This window comes from Rattus rattus, chromosome 10 (genome assembly GCF_011064425.1).
Source record: "Rattus rattus isolate New Zealand chromosome 10, Rrattus_CSIRO_v1, whole genome shotgun sequence".
In the NCBI taxonomy this organism is placed as follows: Eukaryota; Metazoa; Chordata; class Mammalia; order Rodentia; family Muridae; genus Rattus; species Rattus rattus.
The window spans coordinates 88380518-88392035 of NC_046163.1; the positions used below are offsets into that span (position 1 = coordinate 88380518).

Sequence of the window (11518 nt, forward strand, 5' to 3'; positions counted from 1 at the left end):
TTGTATTCACCTAATATTAATTTGACTCCATTCCAAGTGCTATACTTTAAACTTCAAGTTTGTTTAATAAGTTATTTCTTTTCAAGTATTTTGATTCCTGCTAAATGTGTACTAGAAATTTGATTTAACATTATTTAATATAGAGGAAATTTTCACATTATACAACTTAGAAAATACTTCTTTTATAGAATGTGAAAGGAATACTATTTTTATGAGGCTATTTTACAGTACATTTCTATGAAATTATTGACATTACATTGAAAAACATTAACCACTTTCATTGTTTATAAAATATTTCCAAATAAAGTTAATTTCTATATCTATCTATCTATCTATCTATCTATCTATCTACCTATCATCTATGAAGCATTCATATCTTAAAATGTTTTTGAAATATATTCTATGTTGTCCAGCCTTCCTCAAATTTACCATTTTTCTACTGAAGTCTGCTGCATGCTAGAATTCCAGACATGAATTTATAGCACCTAGCTCATAGCGTAAAATTTGAATACATAAAACATGTGTCTCAAATCCAAGTTTAAATGAAGTTATTTTCAATTAGTTATTTTATTTACTTAAATTGCAAATGTTGTACCTTCCTGGTACCTCTCCCAGAGTTCTTCATCCAATATCCCCTCCCCTTCAACTCTGAGAGGGTGCTTTGCCCATATCTCCCTTCCCTGGTGCAACATGTCTCTAAAGAATTAAGCTCATTCTCTCCCACAGAGACAGAAAAGGCAGTCCTCTACTACATATGTGCCAGGAGTCCAAACCCCCACTCCCCGTGTATGGTTTTTGGTTGTGTCTGGAGGCTCCCAGAGTTCCAGGTTAGTTGATACTTCTGGTCTCCCTTGATTTCTTTCTGTTTCATTAGTCCTTCCCCTAACTCTTCCTATGGGTCCCCAATATCAGTCCGATGGTTGGTGGTAAGTATCTACATGTATTTAAGTAAGCTGCTGGTAGAGCATCTCAGAGGACTGACATGCTAGGCTATGATCTACAAGTACAACATAGCATCAGTAATAGTGTCAAGGTTTGGTACTGGCCCATGAGATGGATCCCACACCATTCCTTCATATTCTACTCCATTTTTGTCCCTTTATTTCTTTTAGTAGGAGAGAGTCTAGGTCAATAATTTTGAAGGTGGGTTGGAGTTCTCATCCCAGAGGTAGTTATTAATAATATTTAATTACCATATTATCCTGCTAATTTCATTAAAACTATAAATGTACTTATACAGTGGAATGTTTTTCATTAGCTAATTTGACATTATGGATCTTTAAAGTGCATGTATGTAAAAACCTGTAGTGAAAAAAGTAACAGACAATAATAATAAGAAAAATATTGAAAATGCTATTCAAAATAATAAGTATTTTATGTTGTTGAAAGTGAAACTTTGCAATTAAATTAATATATACTTAAATTCATACATCATAATTTTAATAACTGTAGACATGATGTATTAAATTCTCTAATTGCTCTAAGTATACAAATGGACTTTGACCAGAAATTATTTGATATAATATATATTCTACTTTAGAGGTGGGGGTGGGTATAACATACCTTACTACTGAGTTTCAATGTTTGTTTTTTCTAAATTGTTCATTTGTTAAGAAGATATATTTTACGCCATATGGATAGGTTCATGAGGACTTCGGAGAAATTTTATCATTGTAAAATAGTGCAGTAATTCGCTTAGTATCCGAGCTTCTGAGCAACTCATTATGCTTGAACTTGACTGCTTCACAGTTACAAAGAACCACCAGGACAGCCCATTGTTGGTGTTAAACCAGTGTTTGTATCACATTTTCAATTTTTAAAATTTGTTTGCTGATCAGCAGATTGGATTCTATTTAACCTAATCTGGTTATCTTTTTCAAATGATAGATGAATATGTCTATGTACTGAGTGTAGAAGTAGAGAAAAATGTTTTCAGTAGTATAAAAATTTATTTACCATTTGGCTTTTCTTTAACTCAGATTAGAAGGAAGTTACAGAATATTAGAGACAAGCACAAATTATCAATGGGCAATGAAAGTTAAAACTTTTTTAATAAGTTTTAATTATGAATAAAATGAAATAATAATGTTCATTATTTATTGGGTATGTATAGTTATATTTAATATTGAGTGTTTCCCAAGGCATGAGTGTGGTGGTCAAAAAATTCAAGTGCCTAATCACTTCTTTCCTTCCATCTGGTGGATCTCACACAGGATGTAGATCAACTAGGATAGAGGTAGGTGCCCTTCCCACTGAGCCATAACTCCAGCCCCCAAATTACTTTTAAGTTGTAAAAGATGTGCTAGCCATAAATATTACCTCAATATTTGATCATTCATATATTAAGCATGAAAAATTTATCCTTCCATTTTGTTGACATATTTTTGGATAAATGGCATGATATACATATAAGGCAGATATAAAACCAAATAAAATTATTTTCATTGTAATTACCCTTTATTCTATATTACCTCAGCAACATGTTTTCTAAAGGTCAGTTATGTAGACAGATATTAACTAATTCCAATAAATAAAGGCATATATATATATATATATATATATTCAAGTATTCAGACACATGAAAAGGACTCCATGTTTTCTGAAGGAAGAAAAAACATCACTTTTTTCATTGTAATGGTCCAAAATAAAGAGTTGTTTCTCGGAACAAAGAGAGCTGTAGGAACAAAGGGACAGATTCGTATTCAGTCTTTACATTTGAACAGCGTGCCATTCACTTTCTATTAAAAAAAAGTCACATCTCTATGACTTTTTGCTATAACTACCATTAGTTTCACAGTAAAATACCCTTGAAAACCATCATTCAGCCTTACATGTATTTATAGCTCAAAAATATTTTGGGGACTTTCTATTAAGAATAATATACTATTCTTACATTGCCTGAATTCACACAGGAGTAATTCTCAACAGGACTTCACTTCATTTACTTTTTAACTGTGTAACACTGGATATTATTTGAATATAATAAAAATGCTATTAAATGTACTTTTGTTGAACAGCATAATAAACCTCGCTTAAATAACTAAAATGTAATGCAGTCATTTGTCTTCTCAGAGAACATTGCATGCCTGGTATCAAAGGCTAAAGGACTCTGTATATGCCACATTCCCATTCTTATATCTAACCAAGGCAGAGAAATAATTATAAGTTATGGTACACACACTGCTAAAATTGAACACATAGCACTCATTTTTACTCTGTATGAAAATACATTGTAGATGGGAGTTTAAGAATGCTTTTATTGCACAACTTTACTGGTAAGAATTACATAAAGGACATGAAAATTAATGGGAATATTCCAAGTCATCTTAGAAAATTATAGGGAAGGTGCATAAATTATAGGATGTAAAATTTTAAGAAAAAAATGTGCTGTTATTGAACATTGGACAAGTCCTGGTTGAAAGATTGCACTTATACAACTCTCTTCAACTATAAACGAATTTAAAATAAAATGTTTTTGTTTAAAGTTGCTGTATGGTATGGATAGGGGTAACATTCAAAATATTCTTTTTTAATTTTTTATTTATTTACTTTTTGAATTTTATTTTAGGCTTCACTCCTTTTTCCCTCACCCAATGCTCAATTATGTCACCTCTCCCCTAAACCTCATCCCCCTTTCCTCCCATGTTCCTCCTTCCCTCCCCCTTGTGGTTGCTTTATTTCCCCTCCCTTGAAAGTAGGACTGAGGCATGCTTACTTGGACCCTTCAGGTTGTTGAACTTTTTGAGTTCTGTGGACTATATGGGGTATTCTGTACATTTGTTTTTTGGCTAATATCCATTTAGTGGGAACATACTGTGTGTGTCTTTTTGGATCTGAGCTACCTCATTCAGGATAATATTTTCTAGCTCCATACATTGGACTGCAAAACTCGGGATATCCTCATTCTTTTTTTTTTTTTTATCTTTATTAAATTGGGTATTTCTTATTTACAATTCGATTGTTATTCCCTTTCCCGGATTCCAGGCCAACATCCCCCTAACGCCTCCCCCTCCCCTTCTCTATGGGTGTTCCCCCTCCCCATCCTCCCCCCATTGCTGCTCTTCCTCACTTTCACTGGGGGTTCGGTCTTGGCAGGACCAAGGGCTTCCCCTTCCACTGGTGCTCTAATTAGGCTATTCATTGCTACCTATGAGGTTGGAGCCCAGGGTCAGTACATGTATAGTCTTTGGGTAGTGACTTAGTCCCTGGAAGCTCTGGTTGGTTGGCATTGTTGTTCATATGGGGTCTCAAGCCCCTTCAAGCTCTTACAGTCTGTTCTCTGATTCCTTCAACATGGGTCCCTTTCTCAGTTCAGTGGTTTGGTGCTGGCATACACCTATGTATTTACTGTGTTCTGGCTGTGCCTCTCGGGAGAGATCTACATCATTCCTGTCGGCCTGCACTTATTTGCTTCATCCATCTTATCTAGTTTGGTGGCTGTATATGTATGGGCAACATGTGGGGCTGGCTCTGAATGGGTGTTCCTTCTGCCTCTGTTCTAAACTTTTCCTCCCTATTCCCTCCAAGGTTATTCTTGTTCCCCTTTTAAAGAAGGAGTGAAACATTTGCGTTTTGGTCATCTTTCTTGAGTTTCAAGTGTTCTGTACATCTAGGGTAAGTCAAGCATTTGGGCTAATAGCCACTTATCAATGAATGCATACAATATGTGTTTTTCTGTAATTGGGTTACCTCCCTCAGAATGATATTTTCCAGATCCCTCCATTTGCCTATGAATTTCATAAAGTCATTGTTTTTGATAGCTGAGTAATATTCCATTGTGTAGATATCCCACATTTTTCTGTATCCATTCCTCTGTTGAAGGGCATCTGGTTTCATTCCAGCTTCTGGCTATTATAAATAAGGCTGCTATGAACATAGTGGAGCATGTAACTTTGTTATGTGTTGGGGCATCTTTTGGGTATATGCACAAGAGAGGTATAGCTGGGTCCTCAGGTAGTTCAACGTCTAATTTTCTGAGGAACCTCCAGACTGATTTCCAGAATCGTTGTACCAGTCTGCAATCCCACCAACAATAGGAGGAGTGTTCCTCTTTCTCCACATCCTCGCCAGCATTTGCTGTCACCTGAATTTTGGATCTTAGCCATTCTCACTGGTGTGAGGTGAAATCTCAGGGTTGTTTGGATTTGCATTTCCCTGATGACTAAAGATGTTGAACATTTCTTTAGGTGTTTCTCACCCTTCGGCATTCCTCAGCTATGAATTCTTTGTTTAGCTCTGAACCCCATTTTTTAATAGGGTTATTTATCTCCCTGCGGTCTAACTTCTTGAGTTCTTTGTACATTTTGTATATAATCTCTCTATCTGTTGTAGGATTGGTAAAGATCTTTTCCCAATCTGTTGGTTTGCCATTTTGTCCTAACCACAGTGTCCTTTGCCTTACAGAAGCTTTGCAGTTTTATGAGGGCCCATTTGTCGATTCTTGATCTTAGAGCATAAGCCATTGGTGTTTTGTTCAGGAAATTTTCTCCACTGCCCATGTGTTTGAGATGCTTCCCCAATTTTTCTTCTATTAGTTTGAGTGTATCTGGTTTAATGTGGAGGTCCTTGATCCACTTGGACTTAAGCTTTGTACAGGGTGATAAGCATGGATCGATCTGCATACATGCTGACCTCCAGTTGAACCAGCACCATCTGCTGAACATGCTCTCTTTTTTCCATTGGATGGATTTGGCTCCTTTGTCAAAAATCATGTGACCATAGGTGTTTGGGTTCATTTCTGGGTCTTCAATTCTATTCCACTGGTCTATCTGTCTGTCTCTGTACCAATACCATGCAGTTTTTTATCACTATTGCTCTGTAATACTGCTTGAGTTCAGGGATAGTGATTCCGCTGGAAGTCCTTTTATTGTTGAGGATAGTTTTAGCTATTCTGGGTTTTTTGTTACTCCAGATGAATTTGCAAATTGTTCTGTCTAAGGCTCTGAAGAATTGCATTGATATTTTGATTAGCATTGCATTGACTCTGTAGTTCGATTTTGGTAAAATGGTCATTTTTACTATATTAATCCTGCCAATCCTTGAACATGAGAGATCTTTCCATCTTCTGAGATCTTCTTCAATTTCTTTCTTCAGTTGCTTGAAGTTCTTAACATACAGATCTTTCACTTGCTTTGTTAAAGTCGCACTGAGGTATTTTATATTATTCGCGACTATTATGAAGGGTGTCATTTCCCTAATTTCTTTCTCGGCGTGTTTCTCTTTTGTGTAGAGGAAGGCTTCTGATTTATTTGAGTTAATTTCATACCCAGCGCTTTTCTGAAGGTGTTTATCAGGATTAGTAGTTCTCTGCCGGAACTTTTGAGATCACATAAATATACTATGATATCATCTGCAAATAGTGATATTTGACTTCTTTTCCCATCTGTATCCTTTTGATCTCCTTTTGTTGTCTGATTGCTCTGGCTAGAACTTCAAGAACTATATTGAATAAGTTAGAGAGTGGGCAGCCTTGTCTAGTCCCTGGTTTTAGTGGGATTGCTTTAAGTTTCTCTCCATTTAGTTTAATGTTAGCTACTGGTTTGCTGTATATGGCCCTTACTATGTTTAGGTATGGGCTTTGAATTCCTATTCTTTCCAGGACGTTTTCATGAAAGGCTGTTGAATTTTGTCAAATGCTTTCTCAGCATCTAATGAAATGATCATGTGATATCCTCATTCTTAAAAACTGAGTAGTATTCCATTGTGTAAATGAACCACATTTTTGTATCCATTCTTCTGTCATTGTGTTTTTTCCAGAATTTGGCTATCATAAATAAGGCTGCTATGAACATGGTGGAACGTGTGCTTCTGTTGGCATGGTCGGTCATCTGTTGGGTATATTTCCGAGAATGGTATTGCTGTTTCTTTATGTAGATTTATTTCCAATTTTCTGAGAAACCTCCAAATTGATTTCCAGAGTGGTTGTACGAAATATTAATCCCAGCAGCAATAGAGGATTCTTCCTTTTTCTCCATATTTTAGTCAACATGTGTTGTCACATGGGATTTTGATCTTAACCTCTCTGACTGGTGGAAGGTGGAATCTCAGGGTCGGTTTGATTTGCATTTCTCTGATAACTAAGTACTTAGAACATTTCTTTAGGTGCTTCCGAGCCACTTAGCCCTGTATCAGATGTGGGGGTTAATGAAGATTTTTTTCCCAATCTGTAGGATGAAGATTTCTCTTGTTGACTGTATTCTTTGCCTTACAGAAGCTTTCCAGTTTTATGAGGTCCCATTTATCAATTTTTGATCTTAGTGTGTGAGCCATTGGAGTTCTGTTTAGGAGATTTCCCCCGTGCCAATGAGTTCAAGGCTCCTTCCCACTTTTTTTCTTATTAGATTCAATATATATGGCTTTATGTTGAGGGCCTTGATCCACTTGGACTTGAGCTTTGTGCATGGTGACAAATAAGCATCTGTTTTCATTTTTCTACATATAGACAACCAGTTAACCAGCACTATTTATTGAAGATGCTTTCTTTTTTTCCACTGTATAGTTTTGGCTTGTTGTCAAAGATCAAGTGTGCATAAGTGTGTGGTTTTATTCTGGGTCTTCAATTCTATTCCACTGATCAACTTGTCTGTCTCTGTACCAGTACCCTGCAGTTTTTGTCAATATTGCTCTGTGGTAGAGCTTGAAGTCAGAGATGCTGATTTTTCTTGCTGTTCTTTTATTGTTTTCACCATTCTATTTTTTTTTTTTTGCCTTTCCAGATGAATGTGAGACTTGACCTTCCTATGTCTTTGAAGAATTGTTTTGGGATTTGGATGGGGATTGCATTGAATCTGTAGATTGCCTTTGGTAGGATGACAAATTTTACTATGTTAATTCTTCCAAACCATGAGCATGGGAGATCTCTCCATTTTCTGACACCTTCTTCGATTTCTTATCTTTTTTTATGAAGAGAATAGTTTGTCAATTACTGAGTCTGTATTTAACCTCCTAGAAATGCAGAATCTAATTTTATTCAGATTTTCCTCATTTGAATGTCTTCTTGTAGAAATAAAGGCCCTCATTAGATCTGACCTTTCTCTCCTGATACTGTCTGAACTTCCCTCATTTGAAAAAAAAAAAAAAAACTTTAGTCAAAGTTCCTACTTCTCTGTCAAATCTGGTATTTTGCATTATGAGCTTATCCAAATTGAAATGGTCTCCTGGATCAGAGGATGATTCATAGAACAGGATGCTACAGGAACTTACAAAGTGGAAGAAGCTCAGAAAGAGTCAAAAGTCCCTGTCAGAAGGATGTAATAGCAATACTGATGACTGAGAAAAGAAAGAGTCTCCAATGAAGGCTTTTTGTAAATTCCTCAGGGAGCTCTGAAGTCACATATTTGCTGAGTTTTTAAGCATGTTTGGGTGGGCTTTTAGTGATAAAACTGTATTCATGTCAGTCATGCTTCGGTAGGAAACCTCTCACACGTGTAAGAAGCCAAATACATGCACTCAGAACAAAGCCATACTCAAATACAACTATTTCCTTAGCCTGCCATCAGCATTCCATTTGGACAGAATAGACTTGATCAAATTTTCCTAGGAAAAGTGACAGGATGTAGTAAAATACTCATAATGCCAGCTCAGTTATTGAACAGACTTTACCTTGGTTCCTGAAGCCCCTAATTTGGCCTACCTTTGACAATAATTTTAGTTTGCTACGTTTAAAATTCCTTTTTTGTAATTATCTAGCTACTGACTTCCCCTTTATTTCTTGTATATAATCCCTGTTTATTCTACTATGATTTAGAGTTTAATCTTCTCTCCACTATAATGCAATACCACAGTAAATGTGTCTTCTGTGTCTTCTTATTCTGAATAAAGAAAATGGTTCTTTTTCACAGATTCTTTGGGTCCTGACTTCCTACAATTCAAAAACCTATAAAACTATTTTAATCTTAAAATAATAAGAGTTTTGTAAAGCTAATTAATTTTGTTTGTGTTTGAATACTCTGGTAATTCACACACTAATCAATTACGTAACACCAATTCAATAAAAATCAATAAAACTCTCTCTTTTGCTTCTGGATTTTTTTTTTTGCCCTGAATTTCTGTCTAAATGAATACTTGATTGTCTGGCCGGCCATAGCTAGAAAGTACAAGACCATGATTAGTTAGTCCCTCCAAGATTCATATTGGTAAGGTTCTTTATTTCTTAGTTTTATTAAAACCACCCCCAATTGCCATGTAGGGCACGGTATAATCCCTGAATCTAACCTTAAACAGAGGTTGTGACAGAAGTGCAGAAAAACCATGTTTCAATTTGTGACTAGATAGGAATATGTAGATTGCCAAAAGTGATGATTACCCTCACTACATGTGAATACCTAATTGTAACTGAAAAAAAAGTAACATCAACTACAACAAAAAGAACAAAACAAACAAACAAACAAACAAACAAACAAACAAACAAACAAAAAGTAATCAAAAACCTGATGTCTGAATCCTGTGCCTATGGCTCCTAATTTAAGTGATCTGGTGTGTAACCTGGGCAACTGAAAGGTTATGCAGATCAGAAGAGAGAAGGGATAAGATCTGGTGATATTTTTCTGAACAGTTCCCCATGAACTCTCTAAAATACTATGTATTCGTTTATGGGGCTGTGCTTTGTCTAGATAAGGTTTTATCTCTACGAATTATCCATCCACCATTCAGAGAAACATGTGGTAAGCTTTTTGAAATTCCACTTTAAATCCTTTTGAATGGGCTTTTCAATTTTTCTTTCATTTATGAATCTTTATAACCTTCTACTGTGACTATTCAATAAATATTGTGGAATAATTTTAGAATAATGACAAAGTTACTTCTGATTAACCATCCTATTCATAGTAAGAAAAATAAAATATTTCTTATTAACATTGACATTTTCCAATCACGGTAAGGTACCTAGAATTAAAAGTGTTGTCTGAAGGCCTGGGATTTTTTTTTTTCAGACATAGAATTCTGTCCAAGCCTCAGCTACTCCATCCTTCACTGCTTTAAAGATTCTGAGCTCAGTGGTGTGAAAGAAGTCAAGAATAATAGCTGTGCTGTGAATTCTTAGGATGCACAAGCTGGGATTCATAACTCAAGTATGTACATGGCTGTCTAAAGGCTATATTACCTGAGATTTACTTTCTCCCTAGGGCTTTGTTCTCGGAGAGTAGACACCTTGGAGTCATCTGACAATGTTAGCCCACAGGAGGGCAGTTCTCCCTCATATCATCTGGAACATTTCTCCATCAATATAAGGTATAAAGGTTATATCTGCTTTAGCTGTAACATCCACCAGCATTTTCTTGTTCAGTTTTTGAAAATATGATATATCCCTGACTGTTCTCTCTGTTTTCAGTTTTGTTTGTCCTTATTCTTTTCTGTTCTTCTGTTCCTCACCCTCTCCGTCATGTTGAAGAATATTCATACATGTAGATAAAAACAACTTCGGTAGTTGAAATGAATTAATCCTTCCACCATTCTATTCAACTTGTTGTAGTAGAATATTTGTTCAAACTGTGAATTCCTAGATTGTATTATTTCCTGAAACAAAAATATTTTCTAGTTGTGGTGTGACTCAATTCTTAGCACACATCTTTTATTTATCTAACTGGAATACAGAAATGCCCTTAATACGAACTTTAATTTCAAAAAATTAAGGTAAAGTTAGTTTTTAGAAGGAAACTCCCATGTATGAAATTGATACCCAACAGTAAAAACCAAAGAGCAAATCCACACCATCCCTATAACAGTCATTATCTGAGTTCATATGCTTCTGCCAAATAGCAAACAGGGCCTGCTAGATATCCAACATACTCCTCTGGCAGGGCTATGGCATTGGTAGCTCAATTTCAGAAGCAAAGCAGGTACCAGCACATTCAAACACTGTATTCTTTACATGTCAAATTGAGAAATAAGAAAGCAACATGGTCACTCTATCAGAAAGGTGGTAGGGAATAAGGAAAGCTGTGTAATGCTCAAAGCCAAAGGGTGGGTCACGGGCTTCATTTTTGTGGCTTCTTGGGCAGTGGCAGCCAGAACAGTAAGATGTGAGGTTCTTTCATTGATGTTATAGTGGACCCATCCCTGACTCTGCTGAATGCTGAGATTTCTCTATTCATATTCAGACATCAAATGGGTTATAGGGATCAGCTTGACTATGTCCTTGCGCAATGGGATGTGCTAGTACTCGAACTCCTCATCGTCTTATTTGACTGAACAGTAGATTTTTTTGTGAGACATGACTGCTCTGCCTGAGGGTGTTCAGCCCTGCGCTGCTGGCCTCCAGACAACTCCCAGTAATGTTTAAAACAAACAAACAAACATACAAACATGCAAGCAAACAAAAAGAAACAAACAGTTATCACAACCAGACAGCCCACCTACCATCCCAAAACCAATTGAGTAGATGGACATAGAAGATGGGAAATAGAGCTTCAAGTCCTTGTTGCTGTCTCATCCCCTGAGTCTTAAACAATGTGGACACCTGTCCATTCCCTCAGTGTTTCTTAGTATGCTGTGGAATCACATATATTCCAGAAGCTTCCTA

General features: G+C 36.1%; 1 pseudogene; it reads right to left on the reverse strand.

The window, feature by feature from the left end:
- Nucleotides 1–10973: 10973 nt before the first annotated feature.
- Nucleotides 10974–11211, reverse strand: LOC116910855 (annotated as a pseudogene).
- Between the last annotated feature and the right edge of the window lie 307 nt (nt 11212–11518).